An 11,811-nucleotide genomic window follows, 5' to 3' on the forward strand; every position below is an offset into this window, starting at 1 on the left:
AGGGACGCTGAAGAGCAGGGTTCTCCTTCTTATTGAAATAGGAGCAGGATGTGACAATCTTTAGAGACTTTCCCACCTGCTAGACTATTTTGAAGTTCTGGCTTTTGAATTTCTCCTGGTTCCTCTTCTCCTAACATATTTAAACCAGGTGCCTGTTCCCTGCTAAGAGCCCTGGCTGGTATGATACCAAGTTATTCTCACTCTTTGGCCCCATCAATATATACAGTTTGCCAAAAAGCCAAACTGATCTTCAGCTCCGTTTTTATCCTGACTCACAGAAAAATCTCAGATTTTTAGATGCCTACAACATTTGGAAAAACAGAATGGAAACATTTCTGCGAAATTTACTGTTTGCTTGCTTCTGCGCAGTTTCTTTAAATCAACATTTCTTATAACAGAGAATCTCAGAAGGAAACAATACCTATTCCTAGAAAACTGAAGCTGAAGCAAGAGGTTTTATTATTTTTGCCTGCAATATTTATGATGAAGCAGCCTTATTTTGCCAACCAACTTTCTACTGAAATAGGAGGATTTGATAATCTTTAGAGATTTTCCCACCCGCTAGACTATTCTGAAGTTATGTCTTCTGAATCTCTCCTGGTTCCTCTTCTCCTAACATACTTAAAACAGGCATCTCTGTTCCCTGACAATATGCCTTATTTTTGCCAATCAACTTACATGGTCCATTCCATTAATGCCAAAGTTTAATGTTTCTCTCATTAGACTGAGTCCCCAGGGTACGTCACAGTAAGCTTGAGTGAGCACATATGAGATTTGCTAGTAGGATAAATGGCCTTACATTACACTTATTTTCTTGCTATTTTGCTACAGCACTTGAAACAGCCAGTCTTGCCAGATACTGATCTTCATACTAGTTCTGTTTTGTAGCACATTGCTTTGAACTTGTGAGGCTACCTGTCAAGGAAGGTGCTCAAGTTCAGCAATAAACTCAGTCTTAAGAAATCACATAAGCACAGAGAGAAAAAAAAAAATCAAAGACTCATTTTCGGGCAGCTTGCAGAGGTCAGTTCCCTCCCTTTCAAAAAGACCAGGCACATAGTCCATTTTCCTCAGTTCAAAGAAATGAAGTGTTGCAAATGCTAGCCTCTGGGAGATGCCTATGCAAACCCTAATTCTTTCCCATGAATTGTATACTCCAGAATCCAACATCTAATTATATAGTATTTTCCCACAGTTTCCAATCTCCTTCAGTGTACAGCATGAATTCTTTAGATGCAAAGAGGGGCATGTTAAAGTGGTCTCTGTTCTGACAGGATTCACAGTCACAGAAGTTGGGAGATGTGTGATGCTTCCCTTTAATGTTAAACCTGGAGAATAAGGTGGATGTACAAATGCAATGTGTCAGAGACTGCCTTCCTGAATAGCCACAGAGCAGCTGAAGGCTTCCTAGTGTAGAGCAAGAGCCCCTCTTCTTGTACCCTCTTGTAAGACCATTAGGAGTGTGTGGCAAAGCGGGAAGGAAAAAACACCTATGTGCCAAATCCTGTGGATGGGAGCCTCTGCGGCTGTGAAAGGAGCCCACAGGGAAGATATGGAAATTCTGTAGGTTTTGAAGAGAATCTTCCCTTGTCAGGCCCAGAGGTCCTCACCCTCAAACTCAGCAGTGGAGGGAGGGCTGACAGTAAGAAGTGCCCACATTGTCAACATCAGAGGGACGGGCACAACCAAAACACCTGAGCTGGGGACAAGCTGTAATTCCATCAGCAGGTTTGACAGCCAGATTGAGCTGTCTCTCAAATTGCCTTAGAAGGGTGAGTTTGTAGTACTGGGTATTCTGTGTCACCCTAGAAAACAAGATTTTCACCCTTCCCTTGGGCACAGCTTTCTTGCATCACAGAGTTCTTTCCTAAGCCAGCATCCTAAATGTACCCATGTTTCATTTCCCAGGTGTCCATTTTGGGACATCTGGTACATGGATAACAAATTCCCACCTCCCACTGAAGGTCAGTGGAAGCTATGCTTTAAAGGCAAATAGAGGAATAAAATGTCAAGTACCCTGGTCTTCCCCACCCCCTGTATCCCAGATACAGAATCCAAAATGAGTGGGCATATCAGGCAGTAACAGCTTTAACATTTGCATCTCAGAGGCTCACATATGAGATGGAGCTAACACCACTTCACTTCAGTGCAGTGCTAGCTGAGGGGAGAAATCCACCCGTGTACATGAACAACAGAGAAACTATGATCAGAGCATTTGCAGTCCCTGAAGGAAGTTTGTATTCAGTGTGGGGTTCAGAGGATGGAGTAACGTAAAGGAAAATAAAAGGAAATGAAAAAGCACCAACCGCCTTGACTGAGGTGAGAAGTCCAAAGTGAGTGTGACCGCTACTTGAAGACTGTCTTAATGGAAACTCACACACACATCTGAGGGAAAGGATGGTGAGACAAATCAGGGGTTTGGATGGATGAATTTAAATAAGGTGTATCTAAACATTCAGCTTTTGGTTCACAGGCAACACCACACACACAGAGACACAACCCTATGTTAAAAATTGACCCAGACAACTTCTACCGCCGGCAGTTAAAAATATATATTTATATGATGCCTAATTTGCAGCCCAGGCTACTCTAACCTTAGCTTTTCTGACCTGTGGACATAACTCATACCTGGTACACTCAAATAGCCCTAGGCAGAGAATTAAAAATACTGTTTTATTTACAATTCTGTAGCAAATGATTCACTGTAGATATATGTCAGACTTTTCATTAAATATTCACCATTCAGTTGTTTGCTCCTGCTGCCATAAGGCAATGCAGTGGCAGTACCAGTGCCTAAATAACAGTGACAACTGCCTTAGAATTACTGAGAGTACACTTCTCTGCAATAAGGCAGTAACTTGCAACTTATTTGCCAGGAATATACAATTTGAAATCTGATTTTCATTTTAAGCAGCACTTTGACTTAAAGTTCACCACCAGGTACTGAAGCTTCTTTGATGCTACAGTCATCTAGGCCACTCCTAGGATCGATCAAGTATCAATCTGCAGCAGTCCAAAGAGTTTTCAGGCAATGTGCACATCCATCAGAGATATATGGGCTTTTTCAGAAAAGGCACCACCTTTTTTGAGGGACCACTTTCAATCAGATACTTCCTACAATAAAAAGATTGCACATTTAAAATAAGTATGAACCCACCCCACATACCATAATCCCAAAATCAAATATGCTCCCATTTATGTAAAACAATAATGTATGCAGCTAAAAACATATACTGCCTCACTCATTACTGCAGCACCAGTAAACAGCAGTTACATCTGAAATCTCACCACAATCAACAAAGAGCTCCAGTGACCTGGATTTTTTTCTTCATAACCAAAATGCCACATACGAGACTTAATATACTGAAGACAGCCAGGGAACAGTTTGTGCTAATGTTCTCCTTAGCAGCTGGGACAGGTTACAAGAAGGTATGGGTTCAGTAGCCACAGCTCAGCTGGCTGATGAGAGCTCACTTGGTCAGCCACAATAAACTAGTAATATGCAATGATACAAAATATCTCTAAATAAAGATGCGTAAGATTGCTGAAGAATACTCTTTCAGAACAGCAAAGGAGAAACTTTTACCTTTTATATCTACTAGAAGAAATTCACTTATAACCCTGTATTTGCCATTCTCTGCTACTCTGCCACCCCTTTCTGCCAGCAATACCACTATGGCAGTATCAGATGACTGTTGGGACATTAGTAAGAGGAATCTGGGTTAAAAATGGTCAACATATTCCCCTGTACAAATACTTCTTTAATTATGAGGAAAAAAGGGAGGAAGTGTTCAGAAAGATCACCTGAGCAAGCCTTGCCTGGGATGTTTGTTCCAAGCCAGTTACACTGCCCTGCACTGCCGCTTTCAGAAGTAACGACATCCATCCTACAGCCAATTGCAAAATTATTCCTGGCTTTCAAACAAAATCTTTCCATTCTGTTCCTGAAACTATTCAATACTTGTGTATCCACACCTGGTTCTAATACAACTGCCTGAAGAGAATGTGTAGGCACTGGGTGAGGATTACCAGAAAACATCACCTTTCCAGATGGAACATCTGCCCACTTCTGTTTAGCAATCTGCTTCAGACTGTGAGTACACTGCTGGGACTGTACTGTTTCACTAAGAGTCCTTACTGAAGAAAGAAGTCATGAAATTAGATGGTGAAAGTTGAACACATCCTCCAGAAAGCCACTCTGACCCGATGATTATGATATGCACAGGGCTCTGTCTCCAGAAATCACAGGGAGGTTTCCCTAAGGGAAGAAATTAGGAAGAAGTTCTTTACCGTGAGGGTGGTGAGGCATTGGCACAGGCTGCCCAAAGAAGTGGTAAATGCTCCATCCCTGACAGTGTTCAAAGCCAAGCTGGGTGGGGTTTTGATCAACCTGGTCTAGCGGAAGGTGTCCTTGGCCTTGACAGGGGGTTGGAACTAGATGAGGCCTTAAAAGGTCCCTTTCAACCCAAACCATTCTATGATCCTAACTCGCTTGCTGCGCAGTTCCAACGCTGTGGCAGATCATGGAAGACACAACAATTTTGTAAAGGGGAGTCAAATGGTTGTCTTAACTACCAAGATTAATCAGCATGGACAGAGAGGGTCAAAGCAATAAGGAGTCTGTCCAGTCACAAGCAACACTGACTCCAGAATGTCAGGGTCACATCTTTGCAGGCCTTTTAATGAAGTTTTCTTCACATTACATGAGTTTTATGTACTGTAATAAAATTACTTTATTTTCACTTTGAAATTCACTATAAAATGTACTGACAACATCCACCATGTGCCGGAAAATATAACCATCCTGCCCGTACTGCAGAGCTGTCAGAGCTCCAAACTGTATCGCCACATCGCAGTCATGGGAACACCAGGCACTCATACAAAACTCAGCTCAGAGGACAGAGGAGGATGAGGAGGGTTACGGCCTCCAGCTGAGCTGCCACAGGCCTATAAGCAGGAACATATCAGAGACTCTACCCATGCTCATAGAGGCTACAAGTCTTGCAAGATTTGAACAAGCCATCACAGTTGGTAAGGATTATCTGCATGTTTACTGGGAAAAAGCATCCCCTTAAATCATGACCCTATGCATCTCATCTCAGGCAGCTCCTGCTGTCAGAAAGTAAATTGCCAGGCAAGAGCAGTGACCACTAAAGGCAGCTGGTCTCAGTCTCACACACCCTGTCCTGGCAGCGGCAGCAAACCTGATTTCCCTGGGTGCAGGCAGAGGCAAAGCCAACAATGAAGACATGACCATTTTGCTGTGCCCTTGGCAGGCTGCTGCTGCCCAAGGCAACAGCCCACATCACCTATGCTCCCAGTGGGCCCTGTTTTTCAGTCAGTTCTGCTATACCTTCAAATGACTCTATTAGCACCTCGAAAAATAAGTCATTTGGGCCCCACCTAATGTTTGAGAGATTTCAACAGTTGCCTTGACTCATGGATCTGCAGACTAATTGCAAGTACCATCCAGAACATTAAAGCCCCCACACAATTGTGACAACTTTGATATTATTGCTTAGAACAGTGCCCACTTGAATCATGCTTTGATTCAGTCACTAGTATTTTAATGGAAAAGGGCATATTTTCCCCCAACCCCATTTCACAGAGTGGGAAGCACACAGGAAGGATTTATCCCACATAAAAATAAATTGCTATTTGCTTGTCAGAAAATAGCTCTGGAAAACAGAAAAACATCAATTATTTCAGAGTAGCAAATAAACAAAAAGGGATTTTTTCCAATTTTTAAAAATAAATAGTTTATCTGCAAGCAATGGCTCCATTTTTTCCCCAACAAAGCAATTCCCGAATCTCCTCTCTATGGAGTTTACATATCAAGTCTGACACACTGGTCTGATTACTGTGAGAATGAGCAAAACAATCAGCTTGTACAGCCAAAAAGCCTTGAATCCAAACAGATGCCAATTCAACCTGTAGATAGATATTCCATTGTGCCGTTGAAAACTTGACCAAAAAAAAAAAAAAAAAAGGAAAAAAGAAAAAAATAGTCTTTCACACTTTTTTCAAGATGGGAAGGGAGGTTTTCTCTTTTAATCAGCGACCTGAAGATGTCAGCTCCACTCTTGCACATTAACATGCCATCAGCACATAAGTTCAGGGCAATTATCTTGGTGAATGTGACTGAATACAATCTAAGACACCACAGTGAGAAAGAAGATTCTAAATCTCACTGTTACATTATTTTTATTGCTGTTGCAGCCAGACATGCCTATTGGACAGGGATGAGGTTGCTGCCATGTTGCCTACATGCCCAGATTGTGAACGAGGGTCAGTGTCTTGGCCTCTCTGTCTTCTCTACCACTTTTTCCCCATACAATCTAGGACAAATAACCCACCCTGCACCGCAGATGCCTACTGATACACCAGGGCAGTTATTCCACCTTCTGCAATGAATAGGGTCCAGCCTTGACTCAGCCACCATTGTGAGGAGCAACAGCTTCTCTTCTTGTAGACAGAATGAGCTTACTGTGGATTTAGCTCATTTTTTCTTATTCTGGCAAGTTTTAATAAGACTGGGAAAAAACACCAAGCACTGATAATGAAAATGGTGGTTTGTGCATAGTATTAGTTTGACCAGGGGGATAAAATTGCACTCTGGAAGGTGGAGTTTTCTGCTTCATGATCTATTTTTTCTGAAGATGCAACAGCTAGCAAAGTGCTCATTAATGGATAGTGACAAGTAGTTTCCTGTGGTCCTAAAACAAACCATTAATTACATAGAATGTTTTCAGTTCTAGAGGCTAAAAAGCATTCAATACTGCTCAGCTGGTTGCATGTTTTTTCATGCAATCAGGTGATGAGAAAACCAAGAAGTGAAAAAAAACCCACAAAAGAAAAAAAGGAAAAAAGAAAGAAAAAGAAGCTATTGTACTTTCCCCAGGCTATCATGCTTCAAAATAGCCTTCAGCTGAGGCCTAGATGTTCAATGTGCCTGCAAAACAAATGGCTTTTTGCAGAGATATAAGCCAGATCTTCATTTGACCTGATCATCTTTGTTCAGCAGTTCAAGTAAAGGGTTGGGTCCCATGAAGCAAAGCACAGAGTGGCAAGAAGGCCTTGTAGCTTTACTGGGTACTGCCAAGAAAGTTCATTCTCGTCCCTTTTTTTTTCCATTTTAATCCTTATGCACTGACATGTCAAGAGAAGACTTCAAACTGGTTACAAAAAATCCCTGCACTTACAAAAGGTAGGAACCTTTCCGCCTCAGGAGTGGCAGAGAACACCCCATCCTCCTAAACCAGCCCGTTTTTCCTTCACTTGAAACGATCCTAGTGAGAAAACAGAAACTGTGTTGGCAAATGTTACAAGACCTGCTCCTCACCGTAATACTCAGAAAGGGGAACCAGTTGCATCATTGGAAATATGTGAAATAACAGCACCCCTAAAGCTATCTCACAAAACAGAGCATTGTACATTATGGGGCTTTTTATGCCATCTAATGTAAACCAAGAAATCTTCCTACATATCTTTGAAGGAAATTTACTGGATCTCAGAAATATCACAGCTACTGTGTTTAAGATGGTGACAGAAATGTGCTTCTGATCTGTGGGCATAGAGTAAACTATCTGGGTGTTCAAGTACACCTTTTGCACAACAGATGTGAGGTTTGGAAAATGTGGCTCTAAAAAAGCACAAGGTCATACCCAAGCAAGGTCTGGTACTACAAGCTTTAGAGAATATTTCTAATATAAGAACTAGTTCTGAGTTCCCTTTCATAAGCAGATTGCAGCACACTATAGAGCTGGTTTGAGAGGCCTCTCCATTAGGCATTAGCTAACACTGTACATTTAGAAACAAACTTTGACAGCCCAACTAGTTTTGTGCATTTATTCTGTAGACCAGGAAACTTATAGAAAACATGGAAACTTATGAAACACAGCAAAAGGTGGCTTTCTGCGGGTGGAAAGCTCTCTCCAGGAACCTGTCTTCTTTTGACAGAGGTGCTTGTTTGCTTGCACTGTTGTGCTCCCATTGCATGCTCAGATGATCCCTCCATCCCAGCTGTGTGTCCATGCCATGACCAATAAAGTAGACCTGTCAAGCCGTTTCAGATTCAGACCACCCTTATTATTCATCACAGTGGATACTGTGTCAGTAAGATAGTGGTTTCACAGGAACTGTATGGGTTATCTTGCTAAAGTATAACCATAGTACCAACCACAAAGAAAATACTTCTGCCCATAGAAATAATTAATACAAGCATTGTCTTCATGTAGGAGAAAGGATAGTGGGGACCTCTTTGAGACTATCCTGAAGCACTCTGACTACAACAGTATCTACTCACTTCAGTAGAGATTGTCCATACCTGCTATCTTTCAGAGCCAAGACTATAAGTTTTATGACCTTATTCAGGGTGAGTTTACTGAAGTCAAGAAAGAGACGCAAGGATTCCTATTAGCATGACCTATCTACATTTTGGGTCAGATCCCAGGAAAAAAAATAAAACAAACGAAAACTGCACTCCCTTTTCAGCCATAAATTATGCTCTTAATTATCCAAATGTCAAACTGTGCTTGCAAATAACTAGGAAGGTCAGATCAGAGTGACTTAGACCTTTAAAAGCCAGTTTCAGGAGGCAGCCCTTTCCATGGCAGACATGCAAGAATATTATACTTAGAACTCACTGTCACTTTTTGCAAGTTGCTTTACAAGGGCCATGAACAAGGAGTGAACTCTTCTTCGCACATGGAGCAGTTACGGAGCCTGTGATGCCAGGGTCTGTGCTATGTGCTTGCAAGATGACAGAATTTCAGTTTCAGGACTTTGCCACATAAACATCTAACCATATGAAGTAGGAGGTAACCAACTCTCTCTCATATTGTTCAGACTCCTCACGACTAACTACCATTTACACTCAGGATAATCTCAAAATGGAATAAACCCAACAGAGGATGGATTAAGGCTTAGGGTGTTTTCTTTTAACTAGTAGTCACAGGAGGAAATCACCAAGTCAGTACTATACTGCAAAGGGCTTCAGGCAGGGACCTCAGGCCATATTATTGTGGCTGTGAAAGAGACACACTGAATTAAACTCATAATTGGAATAAGCATCAGAGTGCAAGGGAGATGCACCCTAAATTTTTCTGTTTTATTTTTCATGGCATGTGGCTACAAACAGAGTCCAGCTCCTGACATGCAGAAGAGCCCTCTTGACAGCACCACCTATCCTCCCCACGCACCCAGAAAAATTAAATCAGGTCTCAGTGAACCCGAATCAAACGCCCCATTTCCAGGTGTTTTAAGGGGCCATATGACTGACTGAAAAGATTTCATTGTGACTCAAAGTGAGAATAACATGTCTTCACCAAGAAAAAGGCACTGTCTTCTACCATTTCATGTGTAAATAGTTGCTGCCTCTGCTTCCACCAAACCTCAAAGCTCATTACAGCTGAAGTGCTAACCCATGAGAAAAGCCCAGAACACAGAAACATGGCATGGAGACATTACAGCTTTTATCCTTCATAGAATTAGTTTGTTTACTTTTGATGAGATAGAAGGGAAAATAAAGGATACACATGAAAAGACACCTTGTTACATCACCTCAGCAGTTCCATGAGTGTCTTTTCTTGTACTTTTTTCTTCCCTTTCTTTTTTTAGCATTTCGAGGGATCTCAAGTGAGTCAAAGTGTCCTTTACTCTCTCACGCACAAGAGGAGCTGCAAAACATGTCACAGAAGTTACATCTTTGAAGAGCCAGACACAAAAAACAGATTCTGCAGCAGCATTAAACATAAATTACACAGCACAAACCCTGAGCTTTCCCTTAGAGCTGGCATCTTGCTTTTCTTGTCTCCAAACATGCAAGCAACACTTGGATGTGCTTTGTGCACCCTTGTTATCCTTTCTCCTGGGGTGGGGGGAAGACAAAAATACAACTCAGCAGAGAAACTGTTAATTTAACAAATGAAGAACAGAGAAGGAACCTGGTGAGAAATGCTGGCATCAGATATGGGAAAATGAGAAGCCAAAAGGGAAATGTTGTGCAAAGTGCTTAAAGTGTCCAGGAGCAGTGAAGAAAAGCTGTGCAAGACCAAAAAGCAGGAAGAAACATGTAGTCTCTATGCATGCATGCATCGGGAGAGGAAACAGATGATTGCAAGGCACACAAACAAACTTTTGTTGAGAACAAAGAGACCTGAACTCCTCTTTTTTGTTTTTGTAACTTTCCATTTCCCTTCCCCACCATGAATTTCTGCATGTGTTTGACTGGATCACTGAATCCAAAACCACACTATATGTATATATGCTTACTCACATATACATTGGTATATGTGACTCTTTTCTCATAGGTGCGGGACATACAACTTTCTGTAATGATAGGCAGAGGATGCAGATGTTCACTATTTGCAAAACCATTGCTTTTTCACTTTTCCAACTAAATTGGTGCTCATCTCTGAAAATTTAACCTAGGGACTTTCATTCCAATCCACCAGTGAAATGCATACAGTGAAGAGGTTCTTCAAGGAAGAGTGAGGAAAAAAAATCAGCTGAATTTATCACATCCTCCTTCACTTTTTAATTAGGGAAAAAATGGAGGAAAGACACTGGAAGAAAAATCAATCTGCTGCTCTTGATTTAGCTCTTTGTTTAGTGACAATTTGACTCATAAGACCAAATTATCTCTGGGGAAATAATTTCAGTTCAAGGCAATTTCTCTGGTAGACAAGTTGCTTACCTTTCTTTCTTGGGTCTGTGTGCTTCCCCCCTTTGTTCTCTGAACCTGAGAATATCTTTAATTTCAGGGCATTTCTTTATCAGCCTTTCAAATGAGATCTTCAAAGTGAGAAGCATTTTCTCCATACAACTAAACTTTTCTTTATACCTATAATAAGGTTTAAAGCAAATTAGAAATTCCTTTAGCTGCAAAACACCAGGGAAAAGAGATTTTCGAATACACAGCATTTTCATTTGAAGAAAGAGTAAGTGAGACACACTGACTGATTTGAAGTCTATGCGATAGGGGAAAAAAATGACCTTTCATCAGACCCGTAATTCATTAATACCGTTCCCCACCTCCCATCTGGAAGCCAGTCATATCGCTAGATATATTGTGCATCAGCACAACTGTTTCAGCCCTCTTACCCCAAATCACAAATCACGATAGAAAAATTGTCATTTATTTCTGCTTTTTTTTTTTTTTACTTTCCCAGGGATTTAATTTTATTTGCGACTTAGGTAAAAATAACTTCTGAGGATCCCAACTGTGGGTTTGAACCTAAGCTGTTTGGAATTTACGTTCTACTTCTCATTTTCAGCCCTGGTATTTCTTTGCAAGATATCTCACTGGGAAGCAACCAGAAAAACATTGCCTTATTTCCTTTTTTTTTTTTTTTACGATTTCAAAAGTCATATAAGAAAGATAAAATGACCATCAACAGCTCCCAGGGGGAAGACTGGAAATACAGGAGATTCATGAGCAGTCCTTAATGCATTAGCTTCTCCCACACATTCAAAACCCACATGAAAATCAGAACCCACACAGTAAAAGCCCTCATGAATACGTGCACCACTTCGAAATTTAAACAGCCTTCTGTTAAAGGCAAGAGTGCCCATCTACCAACATAATGTTTATGCTGCTCAGACTGCTGGGGCTCTCTATTTTGCTATTAAAGCCCTTCCTGCTTTTTTCTTTTGTGTAGCACTGAGATGGAAGCCTAACAAAGGTGTCGTTTCCCAGGAGGGATCCCTGCTTCCTTGCTTGCCTGTATTGAGGTAACAGGGAAACACACTGATGTAACTGCTACGCAATGGGGATGAAATGCTGTCAGCATGACAAGATTATTGGGAGCT

At 41.3% G+C, this 11,811-nt stretch overlaps 1 long non-coding RNA gene across 2 annotated transcripts in view; it reads right to left on the minus strand.

Moving 5' to 3' along the window:
* Positions 1 to 11,811, minus strand: part of LOC134163204 (uncharacterized) — an 84,965-nt gene that overhangs the window by 29,961 nt on the left and 43,193 nt on the right. Inside the window, exons 2-4 of one of the 2 annotated variants that reach the window (XR_009964621.1) lie at positions 10,697 to 10,843; positions 9,562 to 9,677; positions 2,307 to 2,385 (exon numbers count right to left, since the gene is read on the minus strand). This is a non-coding gene — a long non-coding RNA (uncharacterized LOC134163204). The remainder of the gene's footprint in view (positions 1 to 2,306; positions 2,386 to 9,561; positions 9,678 to 10,696; positions 10,844 to 11,811) is intronic. The other variant, XR_009964620.1, reaches the window with a different exon arrangement.

Source organism: Pezoporus occidentalis, unplaced genomic scaffold, assembly GCF_034315485.1.
Source record: "Pezoporus occidentalis ecotype Australia unplaced genomic scaffold, CSIRO_AGI_Poc_V1 ctg2, whole genome shotgun sequence".
Taxonomy (NCBI): Eukaryota; Metazoa; Chordata; class Aves; order Psittaciformes; family Psittacidae; genus Pezoporus; species Pezoporus occidentalis.